Below are 19301 nucleotides of genomic sequence, written 5' to 3' on the forward strand. Positions count from 1 at the left end.
ATATACAAATAATCTCTGTCATCTTTTCTCTCTTTTGTGGCACTCTTGGTGGTAGATTTAACATGACAAACACTTTGGTCAATCACAAATTGCTTGCAGGGTCACATGTCCAATGATCCGCCTTTCTTTAGGAGCATACACATTGTTGTGACACACGATGAGTTCCTCAAAGAGAACCATCTGCTGGCCATAATTGTTGTTTTTGTTTTTGTTCTCCCGGCTTAATGATGCAATCACAGTTGGCCAAGACTTTTCTCCACACATTCCCATTAAAAAACAAAAAAACAAAAAAGTAGCTGCCGGCAATTGATGTCGACGGCGCTTCTCGTTAGGATCCCGATGAAGATTTCAGGTCATCGGCGCTCAGAGTTAATTGGTCACAAAATTGTTTACTTCCAACAAATTATGTACACGAAGCCCCCGTTTATGGTGCGGGATACGTTCCCCTGTTGAACGAAAATTGCATTTTGAGGAATTATATTTCTATTACTGTACTGAGCAGTCAGACCTGATACAACGTCACTGTAATTGCCATTTCCTCTTTTGTGATCACCATTCAATTTGATCCCTGCGTAATATTCAAGATGTCAAAACCAAATTCCCAAGGAGGTTTGTGCGGCTTATTTCTATCACTTGTGACTTGTCACTTGCAGGGTGCGAGAAACACAGCTGTCACCTCAGCCGACGCCCGGAGGTTGGCGTTGACTCGTCTGCACTCGTCGCTGTGATAGTGGCGACGTGATTGCAAAAGTCGTGCCTTTAAAATAGACGCGACCTTGCCAAATCATTGGCAAACGGGCCGGCCCGCTGGCGCCGGTGCGATGCGGTTATGAGCTCCAAATGTCTCCACGCGTGTAAAAAAAAAAAAAAAGTTAATTCCTCTCGGTAAAGGCCGGAGCGGCTGCTTCAGGAGATGTCTTCCAAAGATATATTCTATTATCGCAATCATTAAAAATGTTGCAGAAATGGACCGTTTGGAGAGAGAGCGCAAAATCAGTTTGAGTTGACCCGTTTGCCGCCTAAATTTGGTCCGTGGAAAAAATATGTATAGATTAACACTGGCATATCATTGGATATATCAGTAATGTACTGAACTCAGGGGCGTGGAGGCAATAGTTATCGATGAATTGGACAATCGATTCTTTTGTTGATTAAACGTTGGTCCTCAAGCGAGAGTCAAACCCTGAACCTCAGAACCTTTGAGGCAGATGCACAAGTCACTCAGACCGTCATGATGCCCCGAATAATACAACAACACTGAATATAAATATTTGAGCTCTTTAGCAAAAAAAAAAAAAAAAAAAAAAAAAAAAAAAAAATCATTTTTTTTCTGGCATCTAGAAATTAATTTTAAAAAACCTTTCCAAGTTTAGCAATCAGTGAATTCCCTGCTGCCAATGATGGGAAGGAGAATACTTTGTAGTATAACATGAGCCTCCTAAGAGAAGCATAATAAGCTTCAAGCTGAGGGGACATGAAGAAAAAAAACAAAAACCCCGTCATGGCTTGCCTCGCTCATAATTGCAGGAATGTTTCCTGCGGGAGCCAAGGACACCAGCCGGCCACGCTGATATCCGACTTATCAACGGCAAGAATCTAGGGGACGTCTATTTTGGTCGCCTCCGTCCCACAGCGAGGTTCGCCCCGTGTCGCTCAGCCCTCAAGTAGACGTTTGATGGAATGTGTTACCGCGGCGGCGCCGGCCTTTGATGCAGCCAAGAACAAACGATCACTTCACAATTCACTTTCATACATTTACACGGAAGAACGTCTGCGTCAAGGCGGGTGCTTTTTTATTTTTATTTTTCTGTCTTGGAGAGAAATTCTGCTTTTGGATTTGGGGATTCAACATGTCCGAATCGCAGCAAGTTTTGCAAGTAATTTAAAGGGCACGAGGGAAGTCAGCCGTGTTCAATCCCACAATGGCGCAAACGCCCATTTTGAACTGCGCCGGCGGCGGGCATTACGTAATTCATGACACAACTGGATCCGAATGTGGCTGGCGCGCTCCCACGCCATCACAAACTCCCTCTTCCTTCTATGTTTTCTTCTCAAATATATTCGTCATTTTTGACGAGAGGAAATCTTGACCTTGATTGTCCTTACCGGAACACCCCCCCCCCCCCCCCCCCCCACCTCCTGCAAGTGGAGGGTGCGTGACCCGCCTGGACTCTTCCATCATTTGTATGCGGCTTGTACCGTTTGCGTTTGGCGTCAATAGAAGGCATTAATGCGCCCTCATGTTGGGGATCAGACGCTGTCGGTGCGAGTTTTGATTTGATCAAGCTTTCCGCCAATTTGAGATGAAGCCTTATTGACGCGTCAATAAGCGACGCATCCGTGCATATTAATGAATGTAAATATTTATTTGTGTCTTCCAAATAAAAATAAATAAATAAAATTGGAGTGTTTTTTTTTCTTCTTTTCTTTCTAATGATCTCTTTCAACTCCATCCCTCAGTACGCGAAACAAGTCCAAGCGGCATAATCAAGCCTTTGCTGTGCATGCGTGTTTAAATGTCTGCGCTCAAGCGTTGAACTGCAATGATTGCGCTGCGCTCTCATGTTTAATGCTCTTTGTGTTTGTTTGCTTGCTTGTCGCGGGTGCGGTGTGGAGGGGTGGGGAGCACTGCCAACTAAATGCATCATTGCGCCCCACCCTCGGATGAATGTGATTGCTGCTAGTCGAACAGATGTACGCCATTTGTCTTCGTTTGGCCAATGAAGCGGTTTGATGGCGGCCGTTGGGAGGATTTCACCTGTTACGTCGCACATCTGTCCCGCGCGCCTTTCACCTTGCAGCAAGAGTTTTGGTTTCTTTCCAAGACGTGCACTCCTGATTGGGATCCCGAGTAAAGAGTATTAAAATATAATATCGTGTTTACAGTGAGTCAAGTGATCACGGTTATTAATAGGTACACTAGCGCACTCATGAAAGTCAAAATAGTTGGGTTCAAAATGTATCCAAAATTAGTGGACACAAACAAGACCAAAAAAAAAAGAAGATATTTATGTACATTTAATATCATACAAAAATGTTTTAAAAATGAAAACAAATCAAAATACAGTACATATGAGCAAATATTACAGAAAAAAACTGTAGAACATAAGGGCAAAAAATAGCAAACGATTACAAAATGACAGCAAAGTATAATCTCAAAAAAGTACACAAAATAAACAAATATTAAAATATTTGAAAAGAAAAAACATCCAAAAACAGTACAGGTTGAGGGAAAAATGTAAATATGTAAATAAAGTACAAAAATACCCCAAAGATGGACAAATAATAGATGAAATTGGTCAAGAAAAACGAGGAAAGAGAGAGTCTCCTCTTATTATTGACTGAAAAGTACTTGAGCGCACGTTTCCAACCACAGCTCAGGTTGTATCAATCGAGTCAAATATCATGAGCGAGAGTCTGCTCTTCGCTGACCTTTTCAGAACACATTATGATCGCCTCCGTGCGAAGAAGGTCGCCCCTTCAGCCAAGAGGAGGATACTAGATACGAACAGGTTGAAATATTGCTCGATAACGTGTTATTTCCATGTAGTCTCCGCATACGTGTCGTCTTTGAAAAGGGTGCGTTATTTCATAACGGTTTGGTTTTGCTGATCAAACTTTATTTGGCAACATCCTGTTTTACTTTGAAAAACCGCGTGACGATCATAGACTTAATAAGGTCGCTAACTCTATGAAGAATAACTAAACGACGGGTACCTGTCACCCGACGGACAAAATGGAAGAAAGGTTGACTTGTATTCAGTGTTTCCCCATTTATTACATGACTTTGCTGTGCACTTATGTCCCGACCAGAAGTTAGGTTTTTTTTCGTGAGCTGCACACAAAGTAACGTTCATTAGCACTTGCTGGCAGAAATTAATGGAGCACCAGGTCACCTGCCAGATCGTTGGATTGATAGAAACGCTGAGGATTACGATGGTCGGATGGAGAAACTGCCTATCAAGTGCAACAGATTGATGAAATAACCGTCAAATGATGAGAAGGACCGCCATCTTGATGGATGGACTCATTCATTCATTCAGAAAAAACGGCTGTGCTGGCTCGAATTGAGATGTGAATTTGCCGTAATAAAAACCGGGTTTGAGTCAGAACAAATCATAGCATATTGTCATGAAGGAATGTTTGAATGGCAACACTCGCGTTTCGGTATGTCTGCCGTATGTATTTGAGGGACTCTGGGGAGTGCATATGCGTCGTGTGAAAATGTGCTGACTTTGAGCGGGGCACCCAGAAGTGTTTCGTGTAGTCTGGGTATCGCTTAAAGAAAAAAAAACAACAACAACAAAAAGGAAAGATGCCAAGTTGTTGGCGGAGGAATTGTGTGTGTGTTGGGGGGTATGTAAATTAGCTAAACGTTGTTCATCCCAATCTGGCAAAATTGAAAACTGTTCACTCACATACATTTTTACAACTAGGCAATGAACAAAAGATGTATTTAAATGGTGTGATTTCACACTTAGTGGGTGGGCAGGCACCCCTCACCCCACAATTTTATTTGATGTATTTTGTGTGTTTTTTTTTTTACAAGCGATTAAAAAGCCCATTTAAATATAGCCCTTGAAGGTCGGCCTTGGATGCACAAAGTCGCAAGTGAAACCAGCAACGTGCCGAGAGAGTCGCGTTTGGCATAGGTACAAAAGAACCGTGTGGTAACTTTTGCAGCGTCGTGCCAGCTGGACTCGGACAGAAGCCTGCTGGGTTGCCCGACGGATGGGAGGGAAAAAGGGGAAAAAGAAGCAGGATGTTGGAATAAACCTGTGAGGAACCCCTGGAAAGCACAGCTGCACCATCACCAAAATGTCACGGCAACCAATTCAAATGAGGCGCACGTGACCGCCATCGCCATCTACAGCGGGCCTCCGCGGCTGTGCGCCACTTTAACCTGAACTTTCATAACGGCACGACCCCCCCACCCCCCTCCACTCCCCCGTCACCATTCTTCCCCCGTATGCAAATAAAAACGGCTTTAGCGCCTTAGCATTGCCTGGATGCAAAACGTGACATTTATGTGGTGGAGACTTAACCAAGCTCGCGCGTCGGCTCTCTAAGTAGCTGACATTAATGAAAAGGAGCTTTAAATGCACTGCGAGGGCCACGTCCGACATGTTTACTCCGTGCAATTTGTTTTATTTGGCGCTTTTGGAGGTTGTAATTACATTTGGCGAAATGTCAAGCTTCCGCAGAAAAGATTTTACCAGCCCGATGCATAATAACACATGGAAATGTTCTTTCACTCTTCTCCGGCTTATCGCACGCTTTCAAAGGCGATAATGAGATATATTCACATACTCGTACGTGCTACCTTGACATTTAGTGTTGGTGAGATAACACAGTGACACGTTGCTGGCTTTTCACGTTTGCCGTACATTATCTACGGCTAATATTTAAATTTGCACCTCTGATTTGAATATATTACAATAGTCTCATGCAGAGGCCTAATTCATATTGCGATATAAAAAGCCTCCAAAGTCGCTCTTCTGTAAAATGTGTAGTCTGACTTTTCCAACATTTTAACCTTCTCGGCGGAGACGTACTACTTCAGCGTACTTCCTCGACACCTTTGATGTGCTGCTTTCCTATTTAAAATGGCTTTTTGGCGCCATCCGTTGCCATGTTAGCGAGCAAGGCGGACAGATGGGACTGAAGTGAAGCATTGTGGGGAAAAATTAAAATACTGTCGGCGACTCTTCTTATATGCGAGTCTTCGTTTAGACTCCGGGATGCGTTTAGCCGCACTAGCTAGCCCGCCGAAGCTCGTTGCTAGCTAGCGCAAGCAGCGCGGAGCTTACGGGACAATGACGCCCCGCCCTGCAAAGCTTTGAACACTGAAAAGTGTTCAAATCTTCGATTCTCAGTGTTGCTATTCAGTGTGTTTAATTCAATGCCCAGCGTGTGAATTTTGACCCGCAAACTGTGAAGCGAAACCTGTATACCGTATAGCTAACATATCTGCAATGCAGTTGAGCTCCTGTAAGTGCTGCATTCTCCCCCCGGCTTGACGAGTTGTAGCGATGAGCCGTAAACCAATAAATATCACTCGGGCCTCCCAGGATTTAGCCTGATCACCGCGTTTCTCATTCCCTTCGCTTCAACCGACACCACCCGCGCTTGTGATTGATAGAAATTATACAGTCGTAGTAGGCACAGCCCGTTCCCGCCGCATCCGCCTGCAAAGGGGAAGCGTGGGTCACACAGGTTCGGATTGTTCCATAAAGTGCCACTCTGGTGGGGGGGGGGGGGGGGGTGATGAACACCAAATTGTGGATGCCATCTCTTCCCCCCCCTCACAAAAACAAGCAACCCTCCCCCCCCAAATAAATGACCCGAGAATTTAATGGGCCCCGTGCAAGTCTCTCCAAATGTGCTGCCCTCTGTTTGTTAGACACTCTGCGCTTCACCGTAGCTCCAACTCATTTCCATTCATCACCGCTACGGTTGTCCTTGGAGTGCTGTCCAAACTGAAAAACTGTCCGCACGTCTTCGCATTGTATTATTACAGAATGGCCTCCGCATTGGCTGACGGTTGACAAAAAAATTGTAGCATGAAGAGCTTTCGAAAGCCATAAAATGTTGGCATATTGCTTGATAAGTTTGAATAGCACGCAAGTTCGGTGTTGTATTATTATTATTGTTAAGAATTTGGTATTTTCCACCGGTAGTTTGAATTGTATTATTTTTCAGGATGTTGGAGACCACTTGTTTCAGACTCGTACCAGCACGCGTATTCACGATTTGAGCCCAAGTACCGATGCCTCGAGTACTCTTTATATACACTGTTTCATTTAACAGTTAACACTTGCCAAAATATTGAGAACAAAGATCTTTCTTTTGGACGCAAATGATGATTCACCGTTGTGTCATTCTGTTGCGGTATCGCGCCGACGACTGCCGAAGCGGACTTACTCGCATTCAGATTTTTCTCGTGTTATGCAACTGTGACTGGGAACCTCCGCAAGTACCCGATACCTTTAAATTAAAATAAGGCCGGTATCGGCCTGATACTTATACCTGGTATCGATACTCGCCCATCCCCAATTACATCAATGGACGTCGGCTCATGACGAAATAAAAATTTTGCCACACAACAAACTTGACATTTCAGAAACTGAAAGTGGTTACGAAAACGGCATCATCTTGATGCCGCGCTATTCGCGGAGCGACTGATGAAGCTCACAGCGTGGGCTAATAACAGCAAATAGCGTTTCCATGATGAAGCATGAGCTCGTGCTTATTTTCTGCTGTTCCTCCTCAGCCAAACGTCTTTTTATGTTTCTCGTGCTCACCTCAGGTGCGAACTTGTCAGTCAGAGTTTGGAGTATAAATACACTAGCGTGGTGCTATGCTGCACACTGAGCTTGAGCTGCTGAGGTCAGTTTGCTTCGCCTTACTCATCCACAATGTATTGATTTTTCTATTTGACGTGTCTGCACTCTGGCCAGTTATTTATTTATCTCCCCCCCGCCCCCCTTGGTGCCCATACACCTCAGCGCTCTTTTGTGTGAAGACGCTGGTGTACCGTGGTGCAGCGTTTTCCCAGGTGTGATGTTATAGCGTTAAAAAAATAAATAAAAATACAGGCTGTGATTAGAGGTGCCCTTGTATTGTAAGCAGCAGCAAGACAGGATGAGGACTCTTGACGCCAAAAATCCTGCAGTTTCCTTCTGTGGGGATTGATGATGCCTCGGGAATGGTGATTATTATTCTGACGAGTGAATCGCTCTTTTGGGCCTTCCGCGTGGCTGAAAATTCACAAATTATTTGCAGGTAACCTGGTGAAAACATGCGCGGAGGCGAGGGGGAGTGCTGAGGAAAAAAAAAATCGCCCTCGCGACAGCTTCAATGATAGCCACGTTCACCCAATTTCGTTTCTATCTTAATGGGATGTTCGGAAATGTCTCAAGGGCCATGTGGGGAGATGAACAAGAATTCGGTTTTTGGTTTTAAGTGGCTGCCTAACTGAACTCCAGTCAGGTATCCTAGATAGATATGCGATGCTAATGAGGCACATGAGGCTCATCAATAGTTAGCTAGCATGATAGCCTAAATAGCACGTTAGCACACTGTCGTGTCATCACACATGGGCAAACATACGCACACTAGCGCTTTGTATTGTCCAAGTTGTAAATAACAAAGAAGAGTACAATGGTACGTCTACGTACGAACGTCTCTTCATACGAAATTTTCAAGTTACGAAACACCTCAACGGGAAAATACTGACTCTTGTTTCGCAAATATTTTTTCAAGAAACCTCATAACATTTAGTCACGTCTGCCATGTTGGACTTGTTTTTCTTCCACCGATTGATTTCCTCAAGAAAGTCTCTTAGGTTTCACGAGTCGTCTCTTTGCCCGATTGAACCGAAGTCCCTCCTGATTTTTCTTCCTCCTGCTTTCTGTTTATCGTGTCTGTAGCAGAAGCAGCGGCGTCGGCGTAATGACGACCATTCATAAACTCATGGATCCGGTAAATGTTCCGTACGACAGCCGCGCTGCTTGGCCAGGAATTGGGTCGTCTATTTTAAATCTGCGATCGTGTTTGTTTGGGGGCAGACTCTTCGACCTCTACCGGCATTGGCGGACTCGTTTGCATCAGTCATTCACAAGCCCTTTTATGCGACTTGTCTGAACAGCTTTTTGTGTTTGGTATTAATGACAGCAGGCGGCAGGGTTGCTAACTGGTTAGAACGTCGGCCTCACAGTGCACCGGTGCAAGGTTTGATTGGCCTTCCTGTGTAGAGTTTGCATGTTCTCCCCGTGCCTGCGTGGCTTTTCTCCGGGTACTCCGGTTTCCTCCCACATTCCAAAAACATGCATGGCAGGTTAATGGAACACTACAAATTATCCCGAGATGTGATTGTGAGCGTGGAAGGTCTGTGTGGCCCAGAACTTGGCTCATAAGATCTATGCCATGAAGACAAAACTAGGGGTTTGATAACAAAGTTTCGTGTCGATGGAAAATTGTGAAGTACCAGGACAGGTATGCGAATTTTGAAAAGTAAAGTACTGACCTCATCATTAGTCTAATGATCCGATTGTGCCGACTCGGTGTCGCTGTGTGAAAGTGCATATTATCCCGTCTTTGCTGGATTCTGTGTAAAAGGCAAAGGAGGGTAAATGCCAGATTTTCTCTACCAGCTCCGCGCAGGCTACATTGTTGTGCTCACTCTTGAGTAAATGATGGACCGGTGCGTCGTCTGGATACTTGCTGAACGATGCGTTGGCTCTAATTATGACTCAATTATCTGAATTATCTATGCAGAAAATGTGACAATCTTCTCCGTCTTTGGCATTTCTGTCACGATCAGACGCTTTGTAATTTGAGCGGGGTTTTTGGGGCCCGCACACGGATCGTTGCTCCCGGCTGATTAAATGCTGATAGGAGGGACTATAAATCAAAGGCAACCCACCCGGCTAATTAGCTGCTGTAAGCATTACAACCGCTAAACAACTAGCGGAGGTGCTTTCGCTGACATAATCAACTTATTTGCGCCGGAATGGAGCAGACCCCGCTGGAGGGAAGCTCGGAGCCTTACCACAAATGAAACTCGTCGCGGGGGTCGTTCCCAAGGGCAAACGCCAAAAGAACGGCTCATTTCAATTAACGAACGGCCCGGGCTTAATTCTAACGCGTCTTTTATATCAATTAATAAACCTCGACAGCGGCATGACATCACGGCCCAAACTATGAAGGACATGCTTTGACTTAATTTAATCACAGCAATCCGCCGCGACATTGTGCAAATACAAAACAAGTCCGTTCCCTTTTGTGGGGGTTGGGGAGGGGGGGGGGGGCGCCACCGGGGAGACAGACACGCAGAGATAATCCTCAAAAACTGCACTGAAAAAAGAAAAAGAAAAAAAGAAAGGTCGATTGTCTTCGTCGAGTAAAGATTGCGGCCTGAAAAGGTTCACCTTGAGTACGCGGTTATTATGTTGGCCCTGATATGGCTTCCTGATACTAATCGGCGTGTTCCGTCCGCGATTTAAGGCAGGGAAAGAAATGTGCTGATGAGAGGTCCGCAAAATAAATGAAGCTTATCACCTAATGGCATCTTCTCGGCCCACCCGGTGACTCGGAAAGCCCTTGCAAAATGTCACGGGCGGGCCGGGTTCACGTGCGAGGTAATTAGAGAAGACGTCGTCGTCCGTCGTCGTTGCTGTGGGGGGGGGGGAAAGAAAAACGTTTCGAAATAACTGCATAGACAGTTGAACCTCGTTACAACGTACCTTGAGCGACGTTATCTTCACGTTATGACGGTAGTTCGCTGTAACCAGTCCCAATCAACTCGGTGATGAACCTCCCTCGGGCCTCGCGAATGCGATTGTTGTCCAAATCTGCCGTCTTTTTGGACCGCAGCGAAGTAGGCAATCGCTCATTTTGAGTCCTGGCGCAGGTGAAATGTAAGTAAACTCTGAATGCGAGAGGCAGATGTTTGCGAGCGGGTGCCAACGTCGACGCGTGAGCGACTCATTAAGCCAGACGAGCAGCGGCCTCAGTGTGCCCCCCCCCCCCCCCCGCCCCCACCCACCCCACCGTGCCACGGCCTCGGTGCTGGCTTCCTGACTGGCATCGGGGAAGCAGCCAGCTGGGATGCTTCCTGTTTCATTATGGCTGCGAAGAGTAGGAGGAAAAAAACAAAACAAAAGAAAAACATAACACTTTTTCGAAACTAATCACCCATACTTTGAAAAAGCACGACATGGTAAGGAATTGACGATTCATTCATTCATTCATTCTTGAACATGGAAGCGAAAAGACAAAAAAATTGAATAATAATTGGGTTTTTAAAATAAAAAACAAAGTGTCGTTTTTTTTTTTTACATTTCAATCTAAGGCACAGATAAAAATACAAAAATTGAAAAACGAGCCCCAAAGGTTTTTAGTCAATGAAACTGTTTATTGTTTCTATTGATCAATAAATAAAACAAACATACATGTTTTTTCTATTTCCCATGATTTCAAAAATGGCCAAAGCTTAATCACTCTGTTCAACAAATTTTTACTTTTTTTTTTTATTTTAATCATGGAGTCCAGAAATATTTTTAGATTATTTTTTTGTTTTAAATTCTGAATCTGCCCTCATTTTTGTCCTCTTCACACATCAGGTTTTCATAATAATCATAACGATGTATTTACTAATGTTTCTGAATTAAGGTTCAGGAGAGTCAGTCGGCTTTCATGGAAGACGACAGAAATCTTGCGGTTGAGAGGTTGAAATCCTCAGGATTTCAACCTTTTAGATAAAACGTCTTCAAACGATTTATCGATTGTCAAAAAGAATTCTCCATTAATTTGATAATCGCTTCATTGTCGTATAATCGTGGCATCTCCAGAGAGAGAGAGAACGAATGTAGCGTCACAGTTTCCAGGAAGCAGCGCATAATGAAAAAAAAAAAATGAAGCAACAATTACCGTAATGAGACTTATTGAAGCGGCGAGGTAGCAGACAAGCCGTGTGCATCTGCTCGCCGCATCTGGCCGCACGGGGCTCGGCATCCAGCCGGGCCGACGGCGTTTACACCCGCTACCGACGCACGAATGACTTGCCAAGGAAAGTTGCGTTGGCGAACGCACAATGAATACCGACCGAGGCGGCAACCGAGTCAAATGAGCGAATCGAGCTGATTGGCTGCGATTGCATGTTGCTCCGTGGCATCCTTTTCCTTTGCCATTTTCCTTAGTTTTTTTTTTATTTAATTTTTTTTTTTTTGGATTTTCTTCCCACAATGAAATTTTATTGACCGCAAAGCGCAGCCTAATCTTGTCATTACCTCCACCACGGGGATTAGATTGTTTGTCTGACTGTTAGCTGGATGATACAAACTCCACCAAAACATTTGCACCAAACACTTTGACGTGCTCTATTGTTGCGGTTTTTTTTTTTCTTCTTCTTCACATTTTAGTTTAACAGGGCAGCACAAAGAAATGCCGGGTTTGAATTTCGGCATGGGTCTTCCTGTGTGGGTTTGGAATTCTTGTTTTTTAGCGCTTCGTCACACATCCCAAGCGCACTCGGATTTGGTTCATTGAAGATTCTAAATGGTCGGATTTTAGACCCCCCGGGACTGAGCAATTACCACCCACCTGGGTCGTCATGGCAACCAAAAGCATTCTCATTAGCCCAAGCAGTAGAAGGAGCCGTGCGGACAGCGGCGTATTTCACTTTTGATATGCTTTTAATGCTCAAACACGTTTGTGGTCGGGATGTTTTTTATTTTTTATTTTTTTTCCCCCCGTCATACTAGAAGAGTTTGTGTTGGACAAAGCTTGCCTAAAAGTGACATGTTTGTTGCCCTGATCTCCAACTACCAAGTGCATTTTCCTCTGATACTAAATGTTCAGGTATTTGCAGAAGTCATGATCTCTCCTTTTGATCTTTCAACTGGACTGGTTTTAACTGTCGCGTGCTTTCATGGTGCTACAAGTAATTAAAAAACAAAAAACGAACTCCCCCTCTTGTGAATTTGACCGCAGTCTCACGTTGCCGTCAGTCGTCATCATCAGGCAGGCAAATGATTTCCCCGTCTGCACCGTCACCTGAATAACGAACCGAATTGATCTCCATTGTGTCGCCGCCTAACGGATTGCGTTGCGCAGCCGATGATCACGACGGCTGTGACATTTCTGATTTTATTCATTTCACGTCACGCCTATTCCCGATACGCCCACAATATTGACTCGTCAAGGCGCCCGGCGGGGCCTTTGTCATCAGCGGGTGGGATTAAGCGGCACGGCCTAGATAAAACGTACCGTAAGGCGGGCCTCGTCTTCAAGCGGTTCCAAGACGGATGGCCACAGCCGCGGTCTGGATGGAATGCCTCCATTGGGCCATTTGGCCTGGTGGAGCCCATCAATCAGGGTGGCACCAAAGGTCTAGGCCGAGGCGGTGTAATGATGCAAGCAGCATGTGGCCAAGCCATCCCTGGCTACTGAGGTGGAAGGGTGTGCCCCCGTCCAGCGCTCCTTTCGCTTCCCCCGCCGCCATCATCCATCATAACGCCCGGCTAGATTTGCGTTGTACTACAGATTTCTTTTTTTTTTTTTCCTTTCAGGTTCGCTTTGACGAGATCTGCTCCAATAGGTAATCCGTAAATGGCCTGATCAAAAAAGACATACCTTTTTAATGATCATACGTTTAAACGCCTCATTAGGGAAAAAGTTGACGAAACACCAGAAATGGACTCGATGATAAATGAGCCGGATTAATTGTAACACCTTTTCAAGTTCCGAACACGCAGTCCCGCCTCTTCCGCGGCGATACTGCAACATTTCGAAAAGGCTAGCCGGCGTGCGTTTGATTGTTGGATTGAAGACTTGCTAACAAGAAGCATTTTGGCAGAAAGTAAACAATTCTTAAATTTTTTTTTAATAAAATAAAAAAAGAGGCCAAGTGTTTGTTTCAAGCTGGTATTGCCACTCGCGATTGAACTAAACTTCAAAACTAAACATTAAAAAGAGAGAATGACAGTCGACTTTGAGTACGAAAGCCAACCACATAATTTAGGAGCGCTCGCTAGCTTAATGCTAACATGAAGTGAAAAGCGAGCGCGCAGGGCGGAATCAGGTTGCTTTGGGGTCGAATCTGTTTCGATGCGTAGCTGATGTAACGAAGGAGCCACGTCACCGTCGAATGAGTTTTTTCGCTCCGATTCTGTGCTCTTGCAGCATAGCCACAGAGTGTTTGAATTTCTGTTCACAGCGTCAAGGCCAACCCCGGAAAACCTGCCATTAGCAATGTTTTTACGCACCGCGTGCTTAACTCGCAAAGGGCAGCCTTCGGAAGCTTCCGCTTGCCCTATTAAAGGACATATTTTATTTCACATCATGAGCTTTATAACCCTCACGCAAACATATTATGGCACTGGCCCAAGCAAGTCTTGCAAGCCCCATAAAAAAGGTCTCGTCAGTACAAATGTAAAGCTAATGCTCGGTCTGGACTCGGCCGGCGGAAGGTCATTTGCTAGAAAGCGTGCGGTGCAAAAAAGCGATGCTTTTAAAGATGTCTGCGGCAGAGTTTCCGAGGCGCTGAAATACATCTGCGGCAACGTAATGGCCTTCTGGAAGGGAAATCCGGGCCGGGTTCCGCCACGAGATGGGACCGTATGAAAGCAGGCCCGGGTCTTTTGTTGCGCGTGTGTGTGTTTGCGTGCGAGGGGTTTGTTGAATGCTGTTGCTTCGCTGGCAACACTTGACCCACGAGTTCTGCCTCAGGCACAACAATGCAATTATTTTGGTTTTGGGTTTATTGCATCGTAAATTCACTTCAGGGTCATCGGGGTAAATGACAAGTCGTTCATGAATCCCCGCTCTTGACCGCGCGAGACCTTTTGCTGTGTGGATTTGCACCAATGCGATAATGGAGGAAGCCGAATCAACTCGGCGTTTTCCCATTTTGCCTATGTAATCAATGTAGGGGGAGGAGAAAAAATAAATAAATAAAAACATTGCGCTTGAATGGCTGATAATTGCTTTTTGTTCCGGGCTGATTAGTAAAAGATAACGGAGGCAGAGCCTTTTTGATGGAATCCTCAAATTGGATTTTAGCGCTGGGATTTGAGCGGCTTTATTTATCATTTCACATTCCTGCGCGACCTCGTCGGGATTATTCCCGGGCGTCATTAAGACATGTGCTTTTTATTAATTTCATATGGATTGTTGCCATTCACATTCACACGCAATGAAAAGACTCCCTCCAATCTGCACAAAGCCCCCCCCCCCTAAAATCCTCGATTGAGCGGCAGTGTCGCCGCCGCCGCCGCTGTTTAAAAAAAAAATAAATAAAAATTTCCGGTGTCACGTCTTGTTAAGCTTCATCCTTATTTCGGCATTTAATCAACCGAACCTCCTAATTGAACAATGCGTTATTAGGAGCCACTTTAATTACGCCAACAATGTACAGTAACTTTGTTTTAATTAAAAACACACCAGCACAGCCCCAATGGGGAGTCGGCCTCGTCGAGCGTGTGCAAAAGCAATCCCGGCGCGCTTATTACACGTTCACCGCCGCCGATTTGAGGGAAAAGTTTACGGTGACCTTGGAAACGAGTGAACGATGACATGCAAATTAAAACGCTTTTGCTTCTTTCCTGTTTTTACACCGACGTCCCGCCATTAAAAAGAAAAAAAATTGCGGCCGCAGGAATTGTCGGGTTAATAGGCGCCTTTTTACAAAGCGCGCCGAGGGTGTGACGTCCTTTTCGCCAAGAGAGCCTGCGATGATTATAAAGACGTAATGAGGTTCCAGCACATTACATGCACCTCACTGTGTCATTAGGTCCCGTCAAGCGCAGAAACACTCATTTCGCTAATACGAACAAACCATTCTTCATTGGCCAGGGTGGGCCGACGCAGCCGGCCGCGCGGCCAGAGTGGCCGAAGCCTCGTAGGTGGCGCTCTTGCGGCGCTGTCGGGGTGACGGACGGCAAGTTGATGTTTCAGTAACCCTTCAGATAGAAAAGTCAATCCAAGTTTGAGCATTGCTATGACGTCCCATTCGTCCTCCTTTTTTTATGTTGCTTTGAGGTCATTTTGTGTCAAATCAAATCCGTCAGTAATACAGGAAATGTTTTTTTTTTTTTTTTACATAAACAAAACATCTGCTTTAAGATTTGAATTTACAGACAAATGATGCAGCTTGTGTAGTTTACGATGAACAATGATGACTTACGATTGCGTGCAAAACGATAGATGAATTGTGTTGATGCTTTATGCTCCTCTCTGTTTTAAGTGCTTTGCCGCCCAACGTCCAAATTCCTTTTCGGATGCTTTCACGCCGTTCACCGTACTGAGATAGCATTTTCTAAATGTACCCGTACTTTGTCATCCACTGCCGGTCAAATCAAGCCGTCCGACGTGGCGTCACTAAATAGCCAAAACGTTTGCCAACCCAGCCTCCTTGGTACGGATTTGTACCGTCATTTTTGAATGACAAATGCCGTACGAGGCATCATTTACCTCGACAGGCCCATTTGCCAGCCGGCTATTACCGTACATCTGTGCAGGTCGCGAAGCCCCATTATACGACGCGGTGGCAAGTAGCAATTATTTAAAAAGGGCTAATCCACGAATGATTAGAACGCAAACATCTTTCTTTGGCACTCATTCCCCAGATCAGAGGCAGGTTGATTATACCTGCGCATGCTATTCCATACAGCCCCTCCTCACGCTTATTGCGGACAGCACTTTGCACGAATAGAACACCGTCAGATGAAACTCGTGGAAATCGAGCCGGAATAGGGTTGGAGGCTTCACGGGTAAGTACTTAATATCCTTTGATGGGTGGCGGGTCGCATTGTTGCGCTGGGAACGAGATTCACATTTCAAATGAATAGAAGGCACGTGGGCGGGCTTTTTTTTGGGGGGGGGGGGGGGGTGAGCAGCCTCCACGTGGCAGGTGGCACGGGCCCACGGCACTGGCGCAGGAACGACTGGCAGGCGCGTAGCTCCCTTGATTCCACAGAGTGATGTTTTAATGACTCGGCGTCTCGTGTGAGGTGAACACTTTGCAAGCTGGGCAACAAGTATTTGCATGATAATGGCTGATTATGTGCTCGTGACAGAAAATACATGGGAAAAAAAGCCTTGACGGGGGTGAGGGGGGCGGCGTAATTTATAGAGTGTGACATCACAACATAGTCGGTTCAAGACCACATCTTTTCCTACATAGGAGTAAATGTGGGTTCGTTGTATTGGGAAAAAAAAAAAAAAAGTCGGCTTGTACGTGGAATGTCCGTGAACGGTGATGGCGCTATGAGGAGATTCTCTCCACACGCACGCACGCACGCACACGCCTGAATGAATCATTCAACATATTTGCCGGGGTGGACCACATTAAACATCAAGGTTGAAACTGAAGGTTGCTTTTCTGCTATGCTTGATCGAGGTTGCATTTAACTTTTTTTTTTTTTTTTCCTGTCCATTGGTTGTTATTTTTTACCCCGTCTCCGGGGCTCTGATCGAGACAAAGTCTCATATTTCTGTGGGTCGGCGCAACCCGCATAATCACATGTGTGCCTACATTATGCGCGCAACTGCATTCGAAATGGCCATCCAATGAGAGGGGCCATCATAACCTTAATAGCCCGTTCCTGAAGTACCATTAAAAAGGCATCACACAAATGTAAGTGCCAGCCAGCGGAACCCCATTCGGACACATTTCACACACTTTCTGTTGATGTACAGCTGGACACGTAGGCTTTTGTCCCACCTTTGCCAGCTACTTCAAGAATCCACATTAAAACAATGATTGCGGTCAACTAAATTTACAAACGTTGAGTTGTAACGTGATTATAGCGTCGCATGGCATAACATTGCGGGTTTTTTTTCCCTCCTGCATTAGAGCCACCCGCAGTTCAAGTTTACCGTCAAACTAAACGTCAAACTAAGGAGGAATACGTGTGTATTTAAAACCACGTAGTGTCGCTCCCATTTCGCTAGCTTCATGCTAATGCTAACCGACCGTGGGAAACGCCTACATAGCGCTTTAAACAACTGATATTTGAACCCAAACGGTGGAGCAACACATTTAGACATTCAATCTCACCATACTCTCAATTAGAGAGGATTTTTTTTTTCTTTTGCGAGGAGCTGAGAAGAGCTCAGATGTCTAAACTGTACAGACATCTAGCAGGATATCTGAAAATGATGATGAAAATGTGAGTTACGAGTGTGGTCACTGAATAAATTGAGCTCTTTTCTCAAGGGCACAACTGCGCAGCAAACACCGTAACCGTATCGTGGATCCTTAAGCAGAGCTGCTCATGCTGTAATTTGCCACTATTTTCATTTTCATCTCTGTTGTTCACAAAACGAGGCCACCCCCCCCCCCCCCCCACCCCCCAGCACATTAAATTAATGAGAAATGCGCCCTCCTTTGAATTATTGCCAGTTTTCCACATTGATAACGAACAAGAAACTTGATCCTAAATCACTGGACTATAAATCCCTTGCGCTTCATTTATAGGCTCTGTGATTTATGACGTGAGTAACATATGTGGAACTTTGTGTTAGGTGCACGGCATGTGAGAACCACACAAAGCAGATGTGGGAGGGTGTCATAAAAAAATTCGAGAACACTCATAGACGCCCGCCTGTAGTCGGTGCGCAATTGACACCCTCCCCTGTGTAAGTGGAGTGCAGTTCGCATGGACACGAGTGAGGCTAAGTACTTGTGTGTGTGTGTGTGGAGAGAGGGGGCGGGGGGCATGTGGGCGAACTAATTATCTTTCTGTGAAGCCGCCACAAAAAAAAGGTCTTTGGTATCAATGTGTGCCTCCAGGCTTCCACCATCACTGTGAGAGTTTCTCCATGGAACAATCCAATTCATTTGCAATTCCACGAGCTACACTAACCCCTGCGAGGGGAAAAATGATTTTAGTTAAGGGCAAACAAGAATCATCATGATTAACGTTCCATCAACATAGCACAGAAAAAAAAAACGTGGTAGTCACGTTTGAAATCAACAAAATAAGTTGGACGTGTAGCGCAGCGTTTTTTATTTTATGTTTAGTTTGACGGAAAACTTTAACTGTGAATGGCAATAAACAATTTGAAGCCCCCCCCCCCCCCCGCCCACTTTTTGGGGGTGGGGGGGACATTCACTTATTGACTGACAAAATCTGCCACTGCCATATGATACAGCGCTGCGGTCGCAGCATACCAGACCCGAGCACAAAATAACATAGCGCTCTCAAAATAATGAGCGTAGCGTCGGTTGAAATAATCAAACTTTAAAGGTGGTTGAAAGTTTTCCTCACACCGTCAACACAAATATTTACCCTGTTGCCACTTTCGACCGGGGCCAAGTCCTTTTAAACTCTTCATTCTGTCGTCTGCGAATCCGTTCCAGCTTTTCCGAATCGTCTGTTCTGCAGTATCAATTTACCGTCTCTTCAGTCGATATGCTTTTCCGTTTTCCTTCAAAATAAAACTTCCGCTTAACAAGAAGTCAAAAGTAAAGGTCTAATATTGCAACCATTTGGCCAATAAACAGGATTATTTTTACCGTTGATGCACGAAGTACGTTTCCACCACCGAAACGTGTCACATGTTCTATCGAAGTAAATTTCAGTCGGCACGCATATTATTACAAACCTGCCGCCATTCCACCTTATTTCTGGATAAGACAGAGGAAGGTTTGGTCACGCTGCTCAATCAGGTTTCTGATTCCCGCGATAAAAGAGGCGTCCTCCATCTCAAAGGCACCTCGCCACTCTAATGCGTCCGCTTTGGCGAATCGCATGCGCGCCGGGGCCCGGCTTAATTCTGGCTGCTTGTGGGGT

The sequence above is a fragment of the Hippocampus guttulatus genome, chromosome 12 (assembly GCF_054856545.1).
Source record: "Hippocampus guttulatus isolate MCC_2025c chromosome 12, RoL_Hgut_1.0, whole genome shotgun sequence".
Taxonomy (NCBI): Eukaryota; Metazoa; Chordata; class Actinopteri; order Syngnathiformes; family Syngnathidae; genus Hippocampus; species Hippocampus guttulatus.